The following is a 26,784-nucleotide window of genomic DNA, read 5'->3' on the forward strand; positions in this document are numbered from 1 at the left end:
AAATTAAAAACAGAAAAAAAAGGACCTGGATTTCTCCCTCTCTTATCCCCAGGCCTCCAACAACCTCAGGTAGACAAGGCCTTCTGAGACCAGCCATCAGACTGAGAAGTTAGGGGCAGAGTGGGGAGGGGTCATGGGGGTAGGGCAAGGGAAGAGATGGCCACATCACAGCGATGGGCTATGAAGACAGTTGTCCTTTCCAGCAGGTTTGTGGTGGGGCCTGGCCAGGCTCAGGCCCAGCTATGAAGTCACCAAATAGGATTTTCTTTGCTCTCAGACTTGGCTGTTTTCCATTTTCTTAACATCTTGCCAAGGAAAATAGCTCTTGGGAAGATTCTGCACCCTTTCTATCCTGCAGAGGAGTGATCTGGCCTTTCTCTTGGTAGTATCCAGGGGCCACCAGGTTAATATGGTCACGGTCACCTCAAGCCCTCTGTAGCCTGGGATGTGAGTGAAAGTGGTGCTTAGAGCTGTCAGGGCCTTGACAGGCTCCTGAAAGAAGCCCTCCTTGACTTTCCCAGGGATCAGGGCAGTGAGGTGAAGGGAGGCAGCTGTCAGTAGTGAGTAGATGAGACTGTATTTACTGGGGATAGTGGTAGGGGCTTCCAGGGCTCTGCTGATCTTGCACAGCTTAGATCATTGTGGATTTCCTAGGGCCAAGGAGTGGTCCCTGAGACCTGTAAATGACATCATTGTCCCAGACAGAATGTCAACAATGGTCTGCAACGGGACTGTCATGTTTGAGTGTGTTGTCCCTCATCTGCAACACTGGCCTGAGAAACCCAGGTTTGTAATTTGTCGAGCAAAAATCAGAAGGCAATCTAGGGAAGGATATGGTAACCTAGAGCCTTGCCTGCTGTATCCAGCTCATGGAACAGGTGACAGCGTGGATGGTAGGAAATTGGGGTGAAACCTGGACACCTGGGATCCTAGCTTACAGTCTGCAGGGGTGGAGGGAATCACACATCTCATGAAACAGGATGGATTCTGTGAGAGCAAGTGTGTTCGAGAGCCCTGAGGCTATGCTTAGGTTTGATGATTTGCTGGAAGGACTAGCAGGACTCAGAGAGCTATTGTACTCACGGTTATGGTTTATAACAGTGAAAAGACACAGGTTAGAATCAGCAAGGGGTGAAGATGCATGAGGCACAGTCCTGGAGACACCGTGCACCAGCTTCTATGTGCCTTTCCCAGGGGATCACAGATTACAGACTGACTGATTTGTGTGGCAATGATGTGTGACAGCCAGAGAAGCTCACCTGAGTCTCAGTATCCAGGTCAGCATGTAGGCATGGCTGTCCACACCGTGGCTGACCTTACTGGGTCTCCAGCTCCTCCAGAGATCAGACTGATGCATGTGGCCCAAAGCTCCCCACCCCCACCCTCTCCCATTATAAGTCTTATTGTTTGTGTGGACTATCTGGCATGGCCCAAAGACACTCCAGTCAGGACGAATAGTCCAAGGACTTAGTTTCTCTCACACTCCTCTTTGGAATCTGCAGGGTGTGGACAACCCAGTCTTGCTGGGACAGTCCTTTATGCACACTAGGATTGACAGAGAACTCAGAGAGTCTGAGTCTTTCCCCTGCTGGGTCAGATCAGACGAGGAGAGGAAGCAGGAGAGTGCCTGGCTTAGCTGGCATGAAGCCCTCAGGGTCATGACTGTCAGGAGAAAGTGGCTACATTACACTGATGGAGGACCAAAGCCATCTATTAAAGGAAGAACCCCCCCACTTGGTCCCCCCAGTGTTCTTATGAAGAATTTATATAAGATGAGGGACAACCCGGAAGGGCTGAGGTGGATGGCAGGGCTGCCATCTGGGGTCCCTGGCACAGCCACTGGTCTCATGTGATGACCTCCAGCACAGAGACCCCCAGCCAGAGACAAAACAAGCTGGAGCAGCTCCTCAGGCAGCTAAGAGTGGCACAAGGAATGGGGGGGCGGGTGTTTAACAAAGGTACAGAGGGTATGTCTCTTATTTTTAAGTGTCCCCTCTTCTTGTTGCTAAGGTCACAGTTCAGAAGTTAAAATAAGACTTTGTCTCTTCCTGAGATAGTAGATGGCAGTGGGGAAGACGGGTACCCTCGGAAGAAACCTGGAGCCCTGCTCCAGAAACCTGGAACCAGATCTGTTGATTCCAGCAGGTCATGGCAGAGGAGCTGACCAGATGGGCTGGTCTCCAGAAGACAGAACCGGAACAAGGGAGTACAACCAGAAGGAAGGTTTTAGCCCACATACAAAAGAATTTGCTAACGACCAGAACTTCCAGAAGCAGGCAGGAACCACTTGGGTGGCAATAAGCTCCCTGTCATTGGAACATGCAAGCAGGAGCTGGGTAGCCACCTGCCAGTGATACTGCAGAAGGGATTCTTGCTCTGAGAGGGAGAAAAAACTGAGATGACCCATTCCCTACTCTCTCCCGTGGTGACCTCTTCCAGACCTGGGCATTAACCACCTTTTATAGTTCAAATTTCCCCCATTTAAAATTCCAGCCCAGACCACTCTCCTTAGCTCTAGCACCACGTCAGTCTTCTCCACTGAATGTCCAGTATGCGGAATACATCCGGCACACAGTGTTCAGTAAGTATTTTTAAACAATTAGATGAATGTCAGCACCCCCATCATCTCCACCCCCCCATTCTTTTCTCCTTTTGGGTTATTTAATCAGCACTTCAGGCATATAACCTTCATGCAAGCTACGGTCCCTTGAATCTTATGGCAGCCATGCCAGCTCCACTCTTGACCTCCTGGGTCATGACTGGCAGGAGAAAGTGGCTACATTACACTGATGGAGGACCAAAGCCATCTATTCAAGGAAGAACACCACCCAGCTGCCAGGACCCCCAGAAGCATAAGTCAGACATTCTATGTTGCTTTCCCTGTCCAGAGCCCTGTCACTGTGTATGCCCTGCCTCCTGCAGCTGCCTCCTCCGAGATGGAGTTACTGGGGGCAGTGCTTGCATCTGCTTCATCATTGCTCACCCAATGTCCAGCCTCAGCACTGGCACAGAACAGGTGCTCAGAGCCCAAGCACTGCACCAAACTGCCATGTTCCCAGCTCCGATCTCAGCCTCGGTAGGCTGGGGCTGCCCGTCCCTCCTCATGGCTTCTTCCAGTAGAGCATGTGTGAAATTAATGGACCAGCTCTTCCCGGGCTAGGAAATCTATTTCACTTTAATGAAATCCAATTAATGCCTTCAGTGCGGAGCCCTGGGCCCTCCTAGGCTAAAGATGTTGAATGAGGGGCCGCCTCTTCCTGTAACCCAGATGTGCCTTCTCGCCTTCATCTCCCTTCCAGGAACAGCTCTGCCAGCAATGATTTCTCAGTCTCTTTCATCTCCAAATGCACATCTGTTGTCCACATATCCCTGTCTCAGGGATCTTTGAGTGTCACTCTGCGGAATAAATGAAGAGGGTACTCTTTCACGCCACCTACTCAGCCACATGCCCATCCTTCAACTTACTCATACTCTTATTTGCCCACACACACATCTACTCAGCCACCCATCTAATTGGAAACTTATTCATTCACCCATCTGCTCCCTCCACTTATCCATCCACTCATCATCCTACCTATCCATCCCCCCATCCGTCCATGCAAACACACCAAATACTCATCTCCTTGAGTGTCTACTTTATCTTAAGTTCTTTGCCTGGCGCTAGGTAAATAAAGTTGAACAAGATTCAGTTACTCCCCTGGAAAGGCTAGCAAGCAACTTCTAGCAACTTTTCCACTAACTGCTAGCTAGCAACTTCTTCAGGTTTAATAAGAGAAAACCAACACAGTGCTGTGGTTAAGAAAAGTATGAGTTCGGGGTTCCTGGGTGGCTCATTCAGGTGAGTGTCCAGTTCTTGGTTTCAGCTCAGGTCACGATCTCAGGGTCGTGGTATTGGGCCCTGAGTCAGGCTCCCCACTCAGCGGGGAGTCTGCTTGTCTCTGGCTCCCTCTGCCCCTCTACCCTGCTTTCTCTTTCAGAGGAAACAAAAATAAAATAAAAAAATAAAAAAGAAGAGCACGGGTTCTTGTGCTAGAAAATTTGGAGTAAAATACCAGGTCAAGTACTCAGTAGCTCAAGAACATGAACAAATTGCTAAAGTTCTTTATGTTTCGATTTTCTCATTGCAATGAGAAATGGAATTGTGGCATGTATTAAGTGATCAACAAGTGATCAATAATACTATTATTTAATGTTGTTGCTCTGATCATTATGGTCTATTCCCTCATATATTAATCACAAGATGTGATTACTTGTGCATTTAATGATTAATTTACACATTCAATGAGTATTTATTATCCTCTGCATATTCCAGCCTGCGCTAAGCTCTGCATACTTCAGAAGTTTAGAATTTTATTGTATAGACAAGGCAGGCACCCCTGGAAATAATAACACCGTAATAACAACCACATGAATGGTTGTAATAATAAAGACAGCTTAATAGCTGTCAAAGGCTTACCATGTAGGCATTGTTCCGAGTATTTTCTGTACATGAACTCATTTCAAATTCATAACAGCTCTGAAGCAGGTCCCAACATGCTCCCCATTTTACAGAGGAGAAGATCAGGACCAGAAGAGGTTAAATGTCTCATCCAGTGTCTTATGGTTGGTGAGTGGAGGACGTGGGATTTGAGCCATCACAATAAAGGGGTCTTAACCGGAATAGGGCCTTGGAGTGTTTGTTCTTGAGGATCAGCCAGAGGCTCAGCCAGAGGCTCAGCCAGAGCCGCTGAATCAAAACCACTGGGTGCAGGGCCCAGGAATCTGCATTTTGAGCATGAGTTACCCCCTCTTTAAAGCTTGAAAATTCCTGCTCTGATGTTGGAAGTAGAAGCCCGCCCTCAACTTCACCACTTACTCCCTGTGTGATGCTTAGCCCCTCTGGGGCTCCGTTTCCCCTTTAGGAAGTGGGGATTGGTACTATTGCCTCTTGACCTATAGCTTAACAAGGTGATCAGAAACATGAGTGCAAGAGTGTGGAGGAAGGGGAGGAATACAATGTTTGGGGGCCAGGTTCTGGGATGCCCTGCAGGTGGAGGGACGTGCAGATGGTAGAAGGGAGGCCAAAGACCAGTGTGGACGCTTCAGAGTCTGAGGATCCCTTGGGAGCTTTGTGTTAGATTCATTAGGATCCTTCTGAGTTTCTAGGCTTTTGAGGTATCTGTTAAAACAGGTCCTTCCTCACCAGGGACACGCCTGACGGCTTGGTTCTTGGAAGCTTCTTCCAGGACCAATCAGGGTGAGTGGCAGAGTGTGCTTGCAATCTGAGGGGAGGTCGTGGCACGTGCCACCCTCGAGCCCACGTGGCATCTGTGGCTGGTCCCCACACATTCCTAGGAAAGCTCTCTCAGCCCTTCCAGCTTTGCAGGCAGCAGACAGGGTGGTTTCAGGACGCAGCACCTGCTTCTGCTGGGTGAGTGACGGGGTCGCCCCGGAAAGGGGGCTCTCTCGGGTCGGCATGACCGGGGGTCACAGTAACAGCTGAGAGATGAAAACTCATCCATCAGTATGCCTGTCACCATGACTGTCACCATGAGCAAACACTCCTGGTGGCCCGTTCATTGACTTTTTGATGCAGACTGCATCACCTTAGGGAGTGAGGGTGGCATCTGGCAGGAATCTGGCCCAGCAACAGTGCCCACGTCACGGCATCCTGAAGTTTGGATCAGTCTGCATTTGGTCAGGAAAACAGCTACTGCCAAGTGGCTCGGGAACAGGGCTGCAGTGGAGGAGGGGAGTTTTGCAGAGCCTGGGGAGAGCTGGGGCCTCTGGAGGCTCTGGTGACACAGTCACCAAACCTCAGCCCAAAGGCCCCAGAGCAGGGGAGCGACTAGGTGTGGGGGTCCCCACAGACAGTGCTCATGAGGTGGTCAGAGAAGCCCTGCATCTAAGGGAGTGGTTGGCCCCAACCTCCACGGCCTCCCAAGAGTAACTGTACCTCCCAGTTGCAAGAGAGCTGGTGACACTGGCAAGCCCCAACCAGAAGCTGCCTCAGTTCTCTGGGCTGTAGGAACAGCACCAGGCTGGCAGCTTAACCAAAAGAAATGTATTGTCCCACAGTCTTGGAGGCCAGAAGTCCAAGATTAAGGTGTCGACGATGGGGCTGGTTCCTTCTGAGGCTGGGGTGAGGGGGTGGGAGTGAAGAACACGCTCCAGGCCTCTCCCCGAGCTGCTGGGGGTTTGCAGGCAATCTCTGGCATCCTTGGCTGTAGAAGCATCACCTCGATCCCTGTCTTTGTCTTCACGATGTGTTCTCCCTGAGTGCATGTCTGTGCCCAAATGTCCCCTTTTTAGAAGGTCATATTGGATTGGGGCCTCCCCTGGTCCAGCATGACCTCATCCTAAGTAATTACATCTGTAAGCCCTCTAATCCCACATAAGGTCACCTTCTGAGATATTGGGGGTTAGGACTTCAACATACAGGTTTGGGGGGAGGGACACAATTTAACCCATGACAGAGAGGAATCTGGGAAACATAGTTCCCAGCCTTAGAGGAATGTGGTGAGAAGATGAGTACGGCCTCACCCACAGAAAGCCGGCAGGGATGCTTCCCCACCCATTCATCCCTTCATGAAACGTTCACTGAGCACCTACCACATGCCAGGCTCTGTTTGGTATTGGAGACCCAGGGGTGAGTTAGGCCTTTCCCCTGTGTTTGTCCTGGGCATGAGTTGACAAGCAAATCGAGAAATTATGATTTTTGACAGAATGCTCACGGGAGGACCAGAGGAAGCCCAGCCCGCCCACTTGGAGACTTGAGGATGAGTTTTGCAAAAGAGGAGGTGGAGCTCAGTGGGGGGTCAGGAGGGGCAGTGAAGTGAGGAAGGCATTCCAGCTGGAGCCACCAACCCATCCCAGCAGGCACAGAGAGAGGGGCCGGGAGGAGCAGCGCCTGAAGGCAGGGTGCCAGAGCTCCTTGGATCCCAGGCAGAGGACTGGGGCGGGGGGGGGGGGGGGGGGGGGGGGGGGGGGGGATGGGCATGGGTACGCGTGCACTCCCACCACCAATCCTGGACTGCTTCCCCATCTCCTCAGGTTAAATATGGGGCAGCCAGGGTGGAAGCAGTGTGAAGGAGGTGGCAGGCAAGTGCAGATGGCCAGGATGAGTCACTTATGCTCCTTAGGGGGCTTTGATCACGCAGAAGCGCTGCTCCTTCGACTTTGTGATATATTTAGAGCCAGCCCCTTCCACCTCCATGTCTGCAAACTCTGTCCTGCCACCCGAGAGTGGGGACTCTGCCTTCCTCGTCGTGGGTCCCCCATAGCTGGTCTGGCACCTGGCCTGGCAAATTGCGGGCTCAGAAATGTTGAACACAACAGCAAAGTGGTTTATTTGACTGTTGCCACCCACCTGGCTGCTGCCAGCAGAGGGCTTATGCCAACGTGTTTGTGTTCAGCAGCCCTCATAAATGTTTTTGGATCTTGATCTCTTATATTTGCACAACTTGAATAAACAAGTTTATACCCATTACCTTATTTCACGTCTGGACAACAGGCAGGGCGGGGAGGAGGTGGTTCTCTCTCTGGTGTGGATGAGGGTGATGAGTCTGCTGAGAAGTTCCTCATTTGAAACAGGTGCGGTGCAGGACTCTGGGGGGAGGTAGCCAGGTGTCCTGTGCTCTGGGGTCAGTGCTGGGGGACAGGCAGGTGGAGGTGGGGGAGAAGCCACGTGTCTGGGTGGCTGGTGCTTTTTGGCTTTTTGATGAATGGCTTAGTCATAAACAGAATCTGAGCCAGAGGCAGGAAGGGAAATGGGCAGTGGCTACAGAGGCCATGGCAGGAGCTCAGGAGAAAAATCCAGGTGGCTCCGATCTTGGAGGAAGCAGTGTGGATGTACGGGTGTGGTGGAGAGCTGGGGGGATGCTCAGGGTAGATGGACCGGGCAGTTCTGGAACACAGAACAGACAAGACTTCCTAGAGGTTGACAATAGGGTGGGAGGGGGCACAGAGATGACCCCGAAGTCTGGCCTGAGCACCTGGATGACCCCGAGGTCTGGCCTGAGCTCACATTTACTGCATGGGGAGGGGCTGGTTAGAGATCTGGAGGGTGCACGGAGGGTTTCATTCTGGATATGCCAAGTCTGAGACCCAAGCCCAGCTTCCTGGTATGACACAAGGTTTCTGTGCAGGGCGGATCCACACGCATTTCTAGGAACGCGGTGGGGCTGGAAATATAGCCTGGGGAATTCCTTTAAGGAAAGAAACAAAATCCTGAATAGAAAATTCGATATGATTATATATGCACTTATTTGGCTGACAAATATTACAAAGGGAAAAGGCTCCGTACAAGTGAGGAAGGGAAGCCCGGGCTCCTGAGAGCCCCGCCCGCGCTCTCCTGCTCCTCCAAGCTTTGCTCAAGCTGTCCCTCTGTCTTCTCTTCCTCCCTGGTGTCTCCTACTCTTCCTTTAAGACCCAGCCTGGATGTCCTGGCCCCCAGCTGCCTTCCCCCACCCTCAGGCCGAGTGACTACCTCTTCTCTGACCCCAGGGCCAGCTGCCCCGTCCTCTTGAGATTGTGAGCTCCTCAAAGGGGGCAGGGCTGCATTCCCCTCCAGGCCATGGCACACATAGATGACACTTAATCGGGGCTATCTGATTGATAATTAATCATCAGTTTTTTAGTGAATGGATGGTTAATTCAAGAGCTCATGCTCTAGGGGATTTGGCAAAACCAAACTTTCCATAGGCAAAGAGCAAGCAAAGGATTCCAGTATTTTAAAGTTCATTAAAACAAACATTTCCTGGGGCACCTGGAGGCTCAGAGCCTTAAGGGTCTGACTCTTGATTTTGGCTCAGGTCGTGAGATAGAGCCCCAGCTGGGCTCTGGGCTCCTTGATGGGTATGGAGCTGGTTTAAGATTCTCTCTCCCTCTGCCCCTCTCCCCCCAAGAACCCCCCCCCCAAAAAAACCCCATTTCCTGTGCGTGCTTGTGTAGAGAGTCTGAGGGCTCTGTACTTTTCAGAAGGGCTCCAACCCGAATCATCTCGCCTGATCCTTCCAGGAGCTCTGGAGGGAAGATGGGACTTGTTCCAACCCCAGAACCCTTTGGTTTGGATTCAGGGTCATAAGGGGTTTTTGTCGGTGCCACGTGGCGGGGGTGGGTGTCTAGCAGGAAGGAGGAGGAGTGATGGTGCAAAGGCCACGGGACACCTGCAGTACAGGGAGAGACCTGTCCTTGCTCTCAGGAGGCTCACACTCCATTCAGAGCGGCGGAGAAGAGGGGAGTAACTAAGCTGCACTCAGGGAAAGAGCAGAGCCCCGGCACTCTGTGTGTCCTCAGGCCCCTGGAGGGCTCTGGGGTAGGAGCAGCAACGACTGGGGGATTGACCTCAGGGCCACCAGGGAGGGTGGCAGGCTCTGCCCATGGAAACGGCGAAGGCCGGAAGACAGAGTGCCAGCCCGGAACCCCTTCTCTGCACATTAGGATTAGGCAGGAATTGTTCCCACTGAAATTCCCCCATCCTAACAGGCCAGCCTAAGCCCCCTTCTCCATGCAGCCTTCCTGGGTTCCCTCTGCTGGCAGAACCCGTGCTTCCTGTAACCCCCGGGGCATGATACCTCTGCCTGTCTTATGGTGGAGTCCATGGGGCCACCGCATCGCTTCCATGTCATTCTCTAAGCTCTAGAGGGATGTGACCTGTGTAACTCAGCACCTCTTCACCTGCACCTCCAGTAACAGAGACGGTTGACATTTGTAGAGCTCGGTGACCCTTATCAGGGGCTTCTCATAGATCTTCTAACCACGGGAGCCCTGACATCCCTGCTGCAGCCAGGCTCTGAGATCAGTCTTGGGTTAAACCTTATCTCCAGGGCTCACAGAGCAGCAGCCTTGCACTGGTTACTGAGCCTCCCCCAGAGCCTGGTCTCCTGGTCTGTAGTAGGGGTGTCACGCCCCCACCCCCAGGACTGGCTGGCCACCAGCGCTAACCATTATCATATAGGAACTGGCCTCAGAGTGGGTGGTAATCAATGTGTATTCAATCAATGGCTGACGGATGTGCAAAAATGTGCCTTGCCCTTGAGCAAACTTTTTTTGCATCTGGAAGGAGGCGGGTGTCAGGGGAAACTTGATGATGTTAATTGGAAGTCAGGTGGTGCTAAACTGCTAGGCTGGAGGAGGCAGCCACGAAGCCATCCGCCTTCTTGTTTAAAGTGAGTTATAATTCCCCAGGGAATGAGGAACCAGGCAGTTTGCTCCAGCAGAGAAAGGGAAGCCGAGCACCCCTACCTCCGGTGCCCCGTTGTGTCCCCAGGCTAATTAGTACTAGGACAGGGACATAGGCAGGCCCTCGAGGGGGTCCAGGAGGAGCCTCGGGAGAGGAGGGACCCAGGCCAGACTGCAGCATCCAGAGGAGGTCCCAGCAGATGCCGCTGAGAGCACTGGCCACCCCTCCCCCCTGGTCACCGGTGACCAGCGTGGACTCAGCGGAAGTTCACTGAGCGATTCCCTTCCACAGAATGACTGATCACCTGTCCTTCGGGGCTACTTGCCTGCATGGGGCGGGGGGGGGGGGGGGGGAGGGGGGAGGTGTGCTCAGTGCGCAGGAATAGAGACCTAATGGGGTAATTCTATGCAGGGTAGAAAGCATCTGGCAGCCACGATCCAGCCCACTCTGCCTTTTCCTGGCTCTGTGACCTCGAGGCAACACTGGAGCCTCAGTTTCCCCAATTCTGGCTGGAGGGGGTGGAATTTGCTCTGCCCTACTCAAACCTTAAAAAAAAAAAAAAAAGGTGCTTCTGGACCAGGGCGTTTCACCTCTTCCCGGCCCCTCGGGGATTCATTTGCATTCTTGGAATAAAATTGTTGACTGTACTTCATGCTCAGTCGCACATTTAAATGCTTCTGTGAGGTTATTTTGGAGAAGTAACTCTCTGGAATGTTGGCAGGGCAGGCACCCCCGCCTCCCCTTGGAGAGGCAATCAGCCCCCTGCCGAGGCTGGAGGCGACTCGGGGCGAGCATCCTGGCCCCGGGGAGGCGCTGTCCAATGAGAACCTCACCCCAGGGGCTGTCTCGAGGCTGTTGGGAAATGTCTCATTTTTATATGTAAATAAATCATTTCCAGAGATTGCTCTGATCGCAGCAGGCTGCTGCTAAAATGTTTTAAGTGGGTCCTTTGCCACTGTAAACTTTGTTAAGCATTATTATCATGTTTGGTTCTGTTTTCCTCTGCCGAGCCCTCTGCTCCCAGCATTCTAGCCCCTTCTGTCATTGTATCCTGGTTGCATACCTCTGGGGACAGAGAGCTTACTACCTTCAGGACACCCATTCCAGGGTAGGACAGCACTGACTGCTGGAAAAGTCTCAGTGAGCTGGAATTGGAGCTGTCTTCCTATCGTTGGTCACTGCTACCCTCTTGAGCCAGGCCTTGCTCTGGCCTCATAGAACCAGCTTGCGCCCTCTTCCTCGGCTACCTCCTCCCTGTGCCGGACCAGTGCTCTGACCTCCTTGCCACAGCCCATAAAATCCTGATCACCTGGCCCCTTGCTCACCCTTATCTGCTCTCCCCCTTACTTACTATGCTCCAAAGCTGCCGGCATCTGTTCCTCCAAGACACAGAGCACTGTCCCACGCTGGGGCCTTTGCATCTGCTACTCCCTCTGCCAGGATGCTCCTTTCTTGAGTTTCCTTCTCAAGGTTCTCAGCTCAATGTCACTTCCTCAAAGATGCCCTCTCCCTGGCAGTCTTCGCTAAAGTATCCCCTAACCCTCTCACATTTTCCCGTGCGGTTTCCCACTGGACTACCCCATAAGGCAGGACTGTATATACTTATTTCCGTGTTGCTGTCTGCCCAGTTTGAATGTGAGCCCCCTGGGGATAGGTCTGTGTCTTGTTCTTGCTGTAATCCCAGGTCCAGCACACAGTGGATGCCTAATAAATGCTCATTCTGAGAGTGTGATGCTCACTTCCTCGGAGTCGCCTTGCTGCTGGTTCCTCGGTGGCCACTGGCAAAACGCAGGATGGGGAGACTCCCCTTCCTTTTCTCTGGATATGCTTCCTTCTGCATCAAGAAGGCCCAAACTCACTTAGCAGCAGCAGCTGGTCCCCAAACACAATCTTACAGCAAGCTCAGTCTACAGAACAGATAAACAGGGAAGTGGTCTGCCTGAAGCAGTGTCCCCTTCGTATGATGCTTGGCCCCCCTGGCTCCCCGTGCGGACCCTCGGGCACCTGCAGAGATGTGTCTGTCCATACTCACGCCCCCTCGGTCTGGCGTCAGCTCCTCCTTTCCCTCAGGTCCCGGCCTCGCCCATTCTCAGGCAGAGATTCCATCCACCAGGCCTAGCCCATCAGCTGGTGCCACACCCCGGTCACAGGGTTTGGGCTCCAGAAGGACACGTGACCCCTGCTGGTTTGGAGTCTGGCCTTGGAAGTTTTCCTAGAAGCACTGAATAGGAAGTCTGCTCTTTGTGCTGGGGTCACTGGGCTGCTTGAGTGCGAGCCAGGATCTGTGGGCATCCTCAGGGGAGAGCCTTCCTGAAAACAAAGCAAACCAGAGGATTGCAGACTCGAGAGATGGAGAGAAAGTAGGCGAGTGCTCATGATTGTCTGGACTCCTGGATCTGGCTGTACCTGCAACCGTGCACTTTACAGTTACCGAAGCCGACAGATTTCCTCCTCTGCTTACGCCTGTTTGAGCTGGGCTTTTTCTCACTCGTAACTCAGAGAATCCTGACTTTGGCTTTGGGGCCATGCACGTGGCTCCATGTCATCCTTAAAGTCAGGCAGGACGCATTCCATGCTTTGTCTTCCACTGGTTATTTGCGTGGGCAGTAATGATAGCAACAACACCTCTCTCTTCTCGAGTGCTTTTCAGCTTTCACTGTTTCCAGGAGAACACCATGGAAAAATTACTCTGTTTTTGTCTTGCAGATGAGGAAACTGAGTTCAGGAGCTTGAGGGCATTGCACAAAGTCACCTGACTACACGACAGAAATGCCTCTGCAAAGGTTTTCAGGATTTATGACACCTACGACAGAGGTGGATTAATGCTTTATTGATTGATTGATTGATTGGCTCGTATCTGGTCTTTGGGCTTTTAAAGATCATTATTTTAATTACATAAGGAGCTTACATAAATTGGTAAACAAAACAACTGAACTATCCTCTGGCAGATGAGTGAGAATAGGGAATTCACAAAAGAAACAATCCAGGAAGTAAATAAAACGTGGAAAAAATACTCAGGCTTACTAGTAATCTAAGACACCCAAATCAAAACAAGATACCAGGTTTCTTATCTTTAAAATACGCAAAGAGGGACACCCTGGGGCTCAGCAGTTGAGTGTCTGCCTTCGGCTTAGGCTTAGGATGTGATCCTGGGGTCCCAGGATCAAGTCCCACATGGGGCTCCCTGCATGGAGCCTGCTTCTCCCTCTGCCTGTGTCGCTGCCTCTCTCTCTCTCTGTGTCTCCCATGAATAAATAAATAAATCTTTTTTAAAAATGTGCAAAGATTAAAACAAAAAACAAACACTGAGTGCTGTCCTGGATATAGGAAGTTCTTCCGTGATGATTGTTTCGAAAAGAATTTGGCAAAAGCATGTTTAAAACAGAGGCTGGCAAATATTTTCTGAAAAGGGCCGGATAGTAAATATTTTTAGCTCATGGAACCATATGGTCTTTGTTGCAACTACTCAATCCCCTGTCGTAGTTCAAAAGCAGCCATAGACGGTGTATAAATTAATGAGCAAGGCTGTGTTCTGATATACCTTTATTAGTAGGAACAGGTGACAGGCTGGATTTACCCCTCAGGTCATGGTTTGCTCATCCCCTAGTTGTAAACATGTATTATTAAACAATTATTAAAATGATGATTATACAAAAAATGTAGAATGTGAAGCTAAATGGAAAATTCCTGGCTACCCAGTTATATGCCCCAATACATATAATCATAGCCATGCAGAGAAACCTAGGGGGAAAAAATCTTAGAAAAAGAAAATATACCTGAGTTAGTTAGCTATGGTGGCATAAAATATCCCCATTTTAGGAGTTTGAAATAACCATTATTATTTCTCCTCAGGCTATGCGTATGTTGTCTGGGCTCTTCTGTTGGCTGATTTCTGGACAAGTGTCTGGGGATTCTCTGCTGCACAGGGTCACCTATGTGCCTGTGCCATGCAGGCCGGAGGGTGCTGAGAGTGGTCTGAGAGGTAGCCAAAGCACCCAAGACCTCTCGAGGTCTAGGGTCAGAGCTGACACTGTCACATCCACCACAGCCTATTTGGAAGCAAGTCACAGGCCAGTGCAGAGTTGCACTCCTAGGGTGTGGACAGGATGGGGTTGGTAGAGAGTTGACTGAAGCACCAAAATGCTACTTGGGAGGGAAAGACACCAGCCTTCTCCGATGCCAAGCTGAGTCAGAGGCTGCCTCGGAAGTCCCAGAGCCCTGTTGCTTCTGGATCCTTATTGGCAGGTTCCCACTCCACTGACACTGCCAGGAGGCCATGATCTGCAACTCTCAGAGCAGAGAGCAGAAGGGACTCGGTGCCTGCGGTGGCATTCTTAAACAGAGGAGCACAGAGGGTGAGCACCACCCCTGCCACCACCGGCGTGCTGAGGGGAAGATGGGAGGAAGGGAGAACCCAAAGCAAGAACTCCAGAATCTTCCTCTGATGGATCTAAAGCTTCTGTGCAACTGAGCGAACAGCTCATTCCAGGTGCTTGGCTGCTCCCTCCATTTCATTTTGGAAAAGCTTTCCCACTGGGGTGTCTGGGTGGAGCTGTTGGTTGAGCGTTGGGCTCGGCTTTGGCTCAGGTTGTGATCTCAGCTCATGATCTCAGGGTCACGAGATTGTGTCCCAAGTTGGGCTCTGTGCTCAGCAGGGGAGTCTGCTTGAGATTCCCCCTCTCCATCTGCCTCGGCCTATCCTCACTGCACTTTCTCTCTCTCTCAAATAAATAAATAAATCTTTGAAAAAAATCTTTCCCGTTAAAACCACACAAGTTCTGTATCATTCTATCGATGGCGAGCCGCATTCTAGAATGCCAGCCCCATAAAAGCAGAGACTAGGTCTGTGGTGCTGGAGCCACCAGAGCCAGTGCTCCCTGACCTGGTCCAGTCCCTCATTTCCTGCTTCTTTGTGCTTGGATCATTCCCTCCTGATGTCTGCCTCTTAAGCCTAATGTGGTGAGCTGTGTCCAACTCTTACCATCTTACAAAACAGAGTGCTCTTTGAAATTCAGACCCTGTCTACGTAGATCCTGAAAGCCCCCGAGTGTTTAGCCATGGTCTTCCCCTGGGACAGAATCCAGCCCAGCTCCTCCAACAGCCCTACAGCACCCTCAGCAGTTGGCAGGTGTTGGTGACCTTTTGCACATCAGCTCCTGTACCGAGTGCTTGTCCCTCGTCGTCTCATTCAAGCCTCACAGCAGCCCAAGGAGGGAGATATAAATGCACCTCCTTGTTTTTGTAAATGGATTTCATTTTTTTAGAGTGGTTTTGGGTTTACAGAAAATTGAGGAGCTAGTGCAGAGATTTCCCATATGCCTCCCTCACACACACTGTGTCCCCTATTATTAACATCTTGTGGTACATTTGCTGACATTGGTGAGCCAGTTTTGATATGTTACTATGAACTAGAATCTGTAGTTGATATTGGGGTTCGCTCTGTCGTACATTGTATGGGTTTTGACAAGTGTATAGTATCACGTATCCACCATTACGGTATCATACAGAATAGTTTTACTGACCTAAAACACCCCCTCCCTGTTTAGTTTTGTAAGAAACCACCAAACTGTCTTCCAAGGTGTTTGGCATTCACACCGGCAATAAATGAGAGTTCCTCTGCATCCTTGCCAGCATTTGATGTTGTCAGATTTTGATGGTCCTGATTCGAGCTATTCTGAGGAGTGCATGATGGTATCTCATTTTATTTTTTTTATTTTTATTTTTTAAAGATTTTATTTATTTATTCATAGAGACACAGAGAGAGAGAGAGAGAGAGAGAGGCAGAGACACACAGGCAGAGGGAGAAGCAGGCTCCATGCAGGGAGCCCAACGTGGGACTCAATCCCGGGCCCCCAGGATCATGCCCTGGGCTGCAGGCGGCGCTAAACTGCTGCACCACTGGGGCTGCCCTGGTATCTCATTTTAATTTGCATTTCCCTGATGACACATGATGTAAACATCTCTTCACATACTTATTTACTACCTTGTATATCTTCTTTGGAAAGATGTCTGCTCAGACCTTTTGTTCATTTTTAGAATTGGGTTGTTTGTTTTCTTACTGCTGTGTTTTAAGTGTTCTTTATATATAATGGATATAAGTCCTTTATCAGAAACATGTTTTGTAAAAAAGTTAAAAAAAAAAAAAAACATGTTTTGTGAATATTTTCTTCCCATCTGTAGCTTGTGTGTTTGTTCTCTCCACTGTTATTTTCACAGAGAGGTTTTTTATTTAATTTTATTAAATTTTTTTTTTTTTTTTTATGATAGTCACAGAGAGAGAGAGAGGCAGAGACATAGGCAGAGGGAGAAGCAGGCTCCATGCACCGGGAGCCCGATGTGGGATTTGATCCCGGGTCTCCAGGATCGCGCCCTAGGCCAAAGGCAGGCGCCAAACCGCTGCGCCACTTAGGAATCTCAGGTTTTTAATTTTAATGAAGTCCAATTTACTAGTTCTTTTTTCTTTCATGGATTGTGCTTTTGGTGTTGAATTTAAATCTCACGACCTGAGTGAAGGCAGACGCTCAATCACAGAGCCACCCAGGTGCCTCTAGTTTTGTGTTTGATATTAAGTCATGATCCTTTTTTTTTAAAAAAAGATTTTATTTATTTATTCATGAGAGACAGAGAGAGAGAGAGGCAGAGACACAGGCAGAGGGAGAACCAGGCTCCCTGCAGGGAGCCCGATGTGGGACTTGATCCTGGGTTTCCAGGATCACGCCCTGGGCTGAAGGCAGGTGCTAAACCATTGAGCCACCCAGGGATCCCCTCATGATCCATTTTGAGTTAGTGTCTACAGAAAGTGTAAGGTCAGTGTCCAGACCTTTTTTTTTTTCTCATGTGGATGTCCAGTTGTCCTGGAGCCATTTGTTTAAAAGCTTATCCTTTCCCCATTGTATTGCCGCTGCTCCTTTGAAGAACAGGTGACTATACATGTGGGTCTATTTCTGGGATCCTTATGCTGCTCCTCTGATCTATCTATTTTTTCACCAGGATCACACCATCTTGATTGTTGTAGATTTACTGTAAGTCTCAATGTTGGGTAATACCAGTTCTCCGACTTTTTTCTTCTGGAGGGTGTTGTTGGCTCTTCTTGGTCTTTTATCTTTCTGAATAAACCTTAGAACCAGTTTATTGATATCTGCAAGATAACCTGTTGCCATATTGATTGGGATTACATTGAATCTATTGATCAAGCTGGCCAAATATACCTTGTTACAAATGTAACCACAAAGGCCTAGAGAGGCAAATGGACTTGCTTAAGGTCAATGGAATTAAAATTCATATTTCGGGATGCCTGAGTGTCTCAGTGGTTGAGCCTCTGCCTTGGAATTGAGTCCTGCATAGGGGTCCCTGCAGGGAGCCTGCTTCTCCCTCTGTCTGTGTCTCTGCCTCCCCCTCTGTGTCTCTCATGAATAAATAAATACAATCTTTAAAAAATTAATAGATAAATAAAATTCATATTTCATTGATTCTGACAGACACATTGTATCATCTGTGAAATGGGCATGCACTTTACAGTTGATGCTGACAGTTGATAGTCATCGTAGAGTTGGCATTGCCCACATTCGCACACAAGAATTTGCAGAATGTGGGCAGTGGCTTAGGAAAAAAATCCCAGAGACAACAACGGAGCACTTCTTTAAGAAATGTTGCATTGCCAGTGCTCCTGATGGCCCAGAGGTGGTACAATGTGGACAAACAGGGTGTGATGACCTGGAGGCGAGAGTGAGATCTGAGTGCGAAGGGAATACCTTAATACCTTAATTGACTTACTTTGCTTACATTTTCCTTTTAATGCATGTACAAGAGTGATACATTATTTTTAAAAATCCTCCAGGTGCCTGGTGGCTCGGTCAGTTAAACAGGTTTTGGCTCTCTTGGTTTTGGCTCTTGGTTTTGGCTCAGGTCATGATCTGAGGGCCCTGAGATTGAGCACATATGTGGCTCTGAGCTCAGCGGGGAAATCTGCTTGTCCCTCTCCCTCTGCCCCTCCCCTTACTCTTGTATGCTCTCTAGTTCTAAGATAAATAAAATCTTTTTAAAAAAGTCTTAAAAAAAAAAAAGATTCTCCCTCTCCCCTTGCCCCACCTCACCCCTGTACTCTTTTTCTAAATATGTATATAAATAAAAAAATAAAATAAAATGAAATAAAATACCCTCTCAGTCTAAATAAATCTAAAACAGTTTTTAAGATAAATATGGAATTAAAAAGTTTTTTTAAAAGATTTTATTTATTTATTCATGAGAGACACAGAGAAAGAAGCAGAGACACAGGCAGAGGAAGAAGCTGACTCTGATGTAGGGCTCGACCCCAGGACTCTGGGATCATGACCTGAGCCAAAGGCAGACGCTCAACCACTGAGCCACCCAAAGGGTCCCTGGGATTAAAAAGTTTAAAGTGACAGGAAAGTGTCACTGGTTTTTAAAATTTTATTTTATTTATTTATGTTTAAAATTTTTATTTATTCATTTGAGAGAGAGAGAGAGAGAAAGCACAAGGAGAGGGAAAGGCAGAGGGAGAAGCCGGTTCCCCGCTAAGCAGAGAGCCTGACATGGGCTTGATCCCAGGACCCTGGCATCATGACCTAAGCTGAGGCCAGATGCTTAACTGACTGAGCCAGCAGGCGCCCCTGACGTGTCACTGTTTAAGGGTCTCATTTGTGCTACTGTTATGGCAGAGGTTTACTCTTAGTGGGAAATAGAAACAATAGCGCATCTCCAAGTTGATGTTCCTAGGTAGTATGATGCACAGTAACGGTTGCATCGCCAGCATCCTGGGAGAAATCCCAGCACGTGTGAAAGTGGTCACAGGTTTGAGAAAGGGGACATTAGCAAAGTCATGGGCAGGGCTAAGGGAAATCTATAAGGGATAGGGCAGTGTCTCAGGGCTGACAACACCTGGGAGCTATCGTCACCTCTAGGCCTGAGGGGCAAGGATTGCGAGAGGTTACCAAAGCCTGGGTGGAGGCTGTGGGAGAGAGCAGCCTGGCTGGCCCCGCAGTCTTTGGTAGGGAAAGAGCCAGGGAATAAACACCCCAACCTCACTCCCTGGTACCCCGATCCTGTGCATGCACCTACCTTTGCGGGGAAACCACTGAGAAGCAGTGATCACCCTCCCAGGACACAGAACAGCCTGGAGAGTGGGGATGGCTTTGGGGAGGGCTAGTGGCAAGCATCCCGCTGACCGGAGGGCCAGCATGCAGTCTGCCGCTTCTGCTCCACCACCCCTGCTCCTGACCACAGTGCTCCGCACTTAGGCTCCGTGGGCAGAGGCCGCTGACCAGGTGGATGGGTTACTTCGAGCTCCCCCACTGTCGTGGAGGCTCGCTAGTTCTCACCCTCCGTGGGCTGTGGCCGGGTCCTGCCCCCCACTCCCCTCTCCCTGCCCAGCACCTGATTTGCCATGCAGGACTCTGTGGGCGACACGAACTTCTGCTTCTGGGCTGAAACTTGGCTCAGAAACTGTGGACGTCAACTCCCAGGCCCGATGATGGACAGCACGGACTCGGATCGCAGTGTGTTTATAGCTTATAAGGGTGAGTTGTGCGTATTTCCAACTTGGCCCCAACACCTGCTTCCCCAGTTGGCTTGTCAGGCAGGGCCTACTCTGATTTAGAGCTCTAGATCTGGCAACTTGGGTTTTGAGTTGAACCCCTTTGTTTGCCAAATCTGCCCGAGACTTGGGATCAAAGGATCTGTGCGCGTCAGAGCTGGATCACCAACCAGGGCTCCCGTTCTCTGCACAGACGGGGATCCTGGAGAAGAGGGAGGGTGCTGGCCCCAGGCCACAGCACCTGGTGGGGTGACAGAGAATCTGGGGACTGGAGTCTGTTGCCTGCCTTCAAGGTTTAGCTTGGCCGTTAGCTGTGGGATCTTGGATAAGTCCCCTAACCTTCCCGTCCTGTTTCCCACTCTGCAAAATGGGGGTGAGCATAACTCCTGTCTCACTGGGTGACTGTAAGAATTGAGTGAGCTAGGAGCCAGGCAGGCTGAGCACTTCTGAGGAGTGCTGGTTCACGTCCACAGGCCCTGTGAGCTAGCTCAGAGTGGGCCCTCAGTGTTTGCTGAATGACTGAATGAGGGAAAGGAGCTTCATAGACTGAGGTGTGGAGGAAATGCTACTCATTATGTTAATTATGCTCTGTAATGGGGCCAGGTTCCTGCAAAGCAATGAATCCCATCAACCCCATCCGTGGGCTAGAGTCCCCAAGATGAATGTCCTGTTTGTTCTCCTTAGCAGCAAATCCAGATGTTTCACTTATAGATTTATTTATTTTTAAAGATTTTGTTTATTTATTCATGAGAGACACAGAGAAAGAGGCAGAGACACAGACAGAGAGAGAAGCAGGCTCCACGCAGGGAGCCTGAGATGCGGGACTCAATCCCAGGACCCCGGGATCACAGCCTGAGCCCAAGGCCGACGCTCAACTACTGAGCCACCTGGGTGCTCCAACTCTTAGTATTTAAAGGAGATAATGACAGTTTCAGCAAGAATCTCCCCTCCCCCCCCTTAGCTGTCAGGTGCTGCCCTGAGCAACCGCTCAGCCTGGATGCGTGATGCCGGCCTGGCAGCCCAGGCAGTCACGAGGCCCTGGGTCACGGCCACGGCCAGGAGGAAGCAGTCGATGCACAGAATGAGTCCCCTGGGGTTCCCGGGTGTGTGTGGGTTGGATGGAGCCCAGAGGAAGCTCCGTTCTGCAGCTCGGAGGCCCATAGACGCGCCTCGGCTCCCGGGTTGCAGACAGGGGCCAGCCAGGAGAGGCCACGTGGCCCTTTCAGTGTTAGATAGAGTCTGTCGAGGACCCTGGCAGTGGTCATGACCTCTGTATCAGCCATCGGGGAGCTGCTGCATGTTCTCAGAGGTGAGTGGTTCTGCCAGTGTGAACATAGCCACTGGACATGGCCTCGGAGGCCACTCGTCCCAGTTACTTTATGGAGAAAGGGGCAGAGGCCCAGAGAGGGGTCGGTTTTGCCATGTGACACGGCAGGTCACCCTAGAACTCAGGCCCTGGTTTCCTGATTCAGGGCTTTTATATTGTCGTCAATCATATTAGGGAACAGTTTTCAGGATGCTGGGTGTGGCATGTCCGTGGAATAGCCAGGATGCTCTCAGCACACAGCACGGTTCTCTCATACTCTAGTCTAAAGAGATAGCAGTGCCTAGAGTCGTGCAGTGCATAGCCTGTGCAACCGTATGCAGCAGCCCTTGCTGGAACTCATGTGAAATAGACTCTCCAGATGGTGGCAAGGGCATGTCCAGAAGTGATCCATATGCAGTGTAGATGTTCCCATCATTCTTTTTAGTTGGTGTCTTTCTTAAAGAACGAGGATATGCCCTGTTAGACAAGTCTGGAATGTCCTTTTGAGGCCACCTCATCCACTTTTTTTGTTTGTTTGTTTGTTTACTACTACATAAATAAGGAAACTAAGGCTGAGAGAGAAGGGACTTGTCCATAATCATGCAATGAGTCAGTCCCAGTTATGCTTCACGGCCTGCTCTGCTGGCCCCTCTGTGGCCCTGGAGTTTCAGTGAACCTTGCCCTTGGCTTCACTCATTCCCGAGCCACCTGTGCTCCCTGCACTCACTCCCGCCTCCTCGCCTGCTCCTCTCCTGTCCACCCTGCCTGCCACTGCAGAGGACACTGTCCCTGAGACCGGACACCTACCATTAGTCTGGCTCCTCTTGTCAGCCCTTTCCCTGGCCCATTGCTCCACGTTCACCTCCCCATGGGGCTGTCTTGGGGCTCTGGTCACCAAGGCACAAGGCTTCCAAAACAGTCTCTGCACAACTCCCATCCCATCACCCACTGCTGCTGCCTTCTCTCCAGCCCTGTCCAAATATCAGCCTTTTGCAGGCCTCTGTCCCTTTCCCTACACACCCTCTCTTCCTGGAACATCCTCTTGCCTCCTCAAAGACCCAGCTCAAATGCCCTCTTCTTCGAGCGCCATTCCCTAAATCCTGGAAGCACAAAGAATTTATTTTTTTCCACTGTCCCAGGGCAGCATCAGCAGGACACAAGTCTACGCATCGGACCGAGTTCTCTGCATGGTTGTGCTAACTGCACCCCAGGACATTCTAGAAATCCTGATGTTTGTACAGGAATAACTTGACCTCTGCTCTGGGCCATAGCTGGTAACAGTTGCCTTGCTGGGCACCTCACAGCGCTGGGCACACAGCGTGTGCCACGTCCCACTGCGGGCTCGCAGCTTTCCAGGCAGGGGCGTAACAGTTTCCGGGTCCGCCTCCTGCCAGATGGCACTCCCTGGTGCGGCAGGTGTCATGGTGCGTGGGGAGAGCTCTGGGCCAGGGCCGAGGGTCGGGACACCTTTTCCCCCACCAGGATTCCGTGTTGAGATGCCTGCGAGGAGAGAGGGACCTCGCTATAGATTTGCCTGCTCCAAACCTTCTCCCTCCGACTCTGCAGGGGCGGCCCTGAGTTATGCTTATTAACAAGCTCCCAGGGGATCTGATTTGCAGGCTGGCATTTGGAAACTTCTAAACAGTCATTCCCACAGGGCTTAGCATCCATTATCATCATCATAGCTCTACGAAGCAGGTGACTGGTATCGCACCTGCTCGCAGGAGGGTAAGGCAAGGCTCCGAGACAGGAGATGACAGGCTCAGGACGCACGCGGGCCTCTCCCTCCGGCCCCTGGGCTCCTGCACCTCCCAAAAAGCGGAGGCCTGACTTTTCAGTGCTCAGCTGATCAATGAGGGGGGAAAGTGGGGAACACTGAGCATTCTGCACTCTTACTGCCCCTGGGAGTGGAGCCAGGCCATTTGAACCGGGAAGCTGTGGTTGGCGATGCCCGGGGCCACCTGGTGGCGACTCTGGGAATTGCAAGCAGGTACCCAGGACAACACCCCCTCCCCGCCCCCAACCAGCCCCCCCACCTGCAGCCATCCCTGCACCTCCAGGCGGCAAAGGCCCCTCCATTCATTATGGTGATGGGATGGTGCGACAGAGGCACCAATACCCATTTGAGGGGTTTGCTCCTTTTGATTCCGGTTTAGAAATCTAGAGTCTCTGAGTTGGGTCTGGCTTGGCTCCAAGGAAGTTAGGGCTCGGTTTCAGCCTCAGTTTCCCTGCTCATCAGTGAAGAAGAGGCTGGTTGAGATCTCTGGGGAATCTTCTGAGCTCTAAAAAGTCTTCTGCATTATTACTAGGGACAACTGATGACGGGTTGATAGGGCTCACATAATTCTTTTTCAAGACTGGACGTCAGGATTTGGGGGGAGCGATCCCAGACTCCTTGGGCTGGATACGGGCTTTGTGGGCCTCACGGGGACAGAAACAGGACAAGGATGAAACGTGCTCGGTTCTCCTCCTGGACTCTTGTGTTCACCAGGCATTTTTCGAAGATGCTCAAATTAAAGCATAATTGAAAAATGGGGCTGTAAGTGCAGGAGCAGGGGTGGCGGGGCCCTGGGTTGCTGACTTAATCAGGCGGCCTAATGTCGTTGCAGGCCGTGAGGCCGCAGGAGAGGACCCTTCCCCGACACGAGGACACTTTCCAGCTGACAGGGCTTCTCTTCTTCTGCTTTTCACAGCAATCAAATGCCGCTGGGGTCCTTTCTCCGTCCCAGAGAATTCCCTGGAGTGAGATAAGCCTATGGAAGAAGACGGGCTTTCTCTTCTTTCTTCTAAAAGCCTCAAGAGAAGGGAAAAGGTGCATCCTCGTGGGACCTGGGGAGAGGGGAGGTTTTATCCTCAATAGGACTTTGCGTGAGGGGCCCCAAGGCAGGCCCTCCCCGGCCCTGGAGATGGGGTCGCTCACGTGGGGCGCCCCCCTCTCTTCTTTCCTGATTCTGTTCACCCCTCTTTCTGCCTTCCCCTCCCTTTACCAAAAGCAGGCGCTGTCCAGACCCACGAAGCCAGTCGGGGTGGTGGGGCTGCTGGGGGCTCGCCTTCCCCCAAATGCTGGGGTCCTTCAGCTCTGGCCCCCGCCTTTTGCCTCATTTTAATTTGGGGAAATTCGACTAATAGGAAAATGAGAATATCACATGCCTCACCACTCTGAATGAACCACTGTTAATACGGGACATTTTGGCATTTTTGCTTTCAGACTTTTTTTAAGAAAAGCCCTCTTCCTCCTCCCCCTCCTCCTTCTCCTCCTCCCCCCCCCCTCCTTTTTCTTTTTCTTCACCTCCTCCTCCTCCTCTTCTTCTTCCTTCCTAAAAACGATACATGCGGGCAGCCTGGGTGGCTCAGCGGTTTAGCGCCGCCTTTAGCCCAGGGAGTGATCCTGGAGACCCCGGATCAAGTCCCACATCAGGCTCCCTGCATGGAGCCTGTTTCTCCCTCTGCCCCTGTCTCAGCCTCTCTCTCTCTCTCTCATGAATAAGTAAATAAAATCTTAAAAAAAAAAAAAAAAACAAAACAACGATACATGCTTGGGACACCTGAGTGGCTCAGTCGGTTAAGCGTCTGCTTTCGACTCAGCTCATGATGTTGGGGTCCTGGGATGGAGCCCCCTGCTCAGCAGGCAGTCTGCTTCTCCCGTTCCCTCTGCCCTGCCACACCCTCCCCACTTGTGCTCTCTCTGTCTCTCAGATACATAAATATTTTTTTTTAAATGATGATACATGCTCATTTTAAGAATAAAGATGAAACCACTGCCACCACCTATTGCCACTACCCACAACTGGCCGCTGCTACCATTTTGGCATATTGGCTCTCTCAGCCCTCTTGCTCCATGTATGTCAAAGAAGTGAAACAGTATATGCATATACCATCCTTTAAAAAACTAGAACATTCCAGGGGCACTTGGGTGTCTCAGTGGTTGAGCATCTGCCTTTGGCTCAGGTCGTGATCCCGGGGTCCTGGAATCGAGTCCCACATGGGGCTCCCCACAGGGAACCTGCTTCTCCCTCTGCTTATGTCTCTGCCTCTCTCTGTGTGTCTCTCATGAATAGACAAAATCTTAAAAAAAAAAAAAAAAAACAAAACGAAAACAGAACATTCCAGATACAGTTAGAATTCCCTTCATCCACCCCCACCTTTAATTCCAGGGACACCCCCCCCCCCAGCCGCTGCCCACTGTTGGCAGTTTGTCGTGGGTTCTCTGAGTCTATTTTAAATGTATTTACATATAATTTTGAATTCACTGAAAACACATGGCATCGTTTGTGCTTTATTACTTGTCCTCAGCTGGCTTTGCTCTCTGCTTGAACTGTATTCCTTTAGCTTATTCTGTCTCTTCCTCCCCCTCCTGCCTGCCCACCTTCCACCTTTCCTGTCTCTCTCCCCCATCCCCCCAGCCCTCTCCCTTCTTCCATCAGGGCCTGTCCATTCCCTGGCTTTTGTGACTGCCCCTGAGCCATGAACAGGACCATCAGCCCAGACCCACCTCTGAGCCCCCCCATCTAGTGCACTCGCTCTACCCACTCAGAAAGCCTTCCCCAACCACCCTTCTCTCACCCACCTCTGGCTTTGTATTAATCTTTTGTGCTTATCCCCTTCTAGCCTGCGCTCACCACATTTTGAGGCAATTGTGGGGCTTTATTGTTGATCTCCCCTGCGGGCTGTGATCACCTCTGTTCCTGGCGCCCAGCCCAGGAGCGCTCAGTGTGTTCATGCACACGAATTAAGTTCCTTCAGTTGAGTCACTTACAGACCCAGTCTGGCCTTCACAGCTCCCGGGGCAGAGTGCTCGCCACCTAGGATCAGGAACGATGAACCAGAGGACACCGTCACTGAGACCCGCGTGGCTCCCTGCAGCAGTCCGAGACCTCTGGCAGGGGTGCACTGCCCGCCTGGCACATGTCATGTGGCGGCGGTGGACAGGGTGGGGGTTCTGGGGTGGTGGGTTGAGCTGTGTCTCTGAAGAAGGTATGTTAAGCTCTCACCCTCAGTACTGGTGAACGTGACCCTATTCGCCAACAAGGTGTTTGCAGATGTGATCAAGTTCAGACCAGGTCATCCCGGGTGAGGGCGGGCTTTAAGTCCAATTCCTGATGTCTTTATGAAAAAGGAGAGGGAGCTCTGGATACAGAAACATGGCAGAGGCATAGGGAGAAGGCCACGTGAAGACGGAGGCAGATGATATGGCCACAAGGGAAGGGACACCCGGGATATCTGGAGGGCCCCAGAAGCTAGGAGATGGCAAGGAAGGATTGTCCTCCAGAGCTTTCAGGGGCAGTGAGGCCCTGCTGCTACCTTGATGCTGGACATCTGGGCTCCAGAATGGTGAGAGAATACATTTCTGTGGTTTTGGAGCGCGCAGATGGTGGTTCCTCGTCAGAGGGTCCTACGGACACTAAGACTGCTCGTCACACAGCAAAAACTAACTGATACACTCACAGATGCATTAAGTGATCATCATGCAACCTTATGAGAGCTGGTGAGGCTGTACCAATGAGACCAGAACCCCGGCTCCTGCTCCTCCCGTGCAGATGCCCAGCTTGGTGTGGCCGTGGGCCTGGGGCCACGTAACGGAGCAGGAGACGAAAAGATGCTTGCAGCTGCCAGGCCAAGGCTTCAAAATGTGAGTGTTGTCTACCGGTTTTCCTTTTCCCTTCCACTGCCGAGGCTCTAGGGTTGGGGGCAGCCAGCTAAGGCCTGTGGGCCACAGGGGGTCTGTAGGACAGTTTTTGCCTGACCCACAAGCTAAGAATGGGT

General features: G+C 51.0%; 1 long non-coding RNA gene across 1 annotated transcript; it reads right to left on the minus strand.

Moving 5' to 3' along the window:
* Window positions 1–3,156: 3,156 nt before the first annotated feature.
* Window positions 3,157–12,312, minus strand: LOC144320188 (uncharacterized). Its single transcript, XR_013385750.1, has 3 exons — window positions 12,195–12,312; window positions 7,470–7,885; window positions 3,157–3,396 (listed from the first exon to the last, which is right to left on the minus strand). It is a non-coding gene; the product is annotated as an uncharacterized LOC144320188 (long non-coding RNA).
* Window positions 12,313–26,784: the final 14,472 nt, after the last annotated feature.

The sequence above is a fragment of the Canis aureus genome, chromosome 9 (assembly GCF_053574225.1).
Source record: "Canis aureus isolate CA01 chromosome 9, VMU_Caureus_v.1.0, whole genome shotgun sequence".
Classification (NCBI taxonomy): Eukaryota; Metazoa; Chordata; class Mammalia; order Carnivora; family Canidae; genus Canis; species Canis aureus.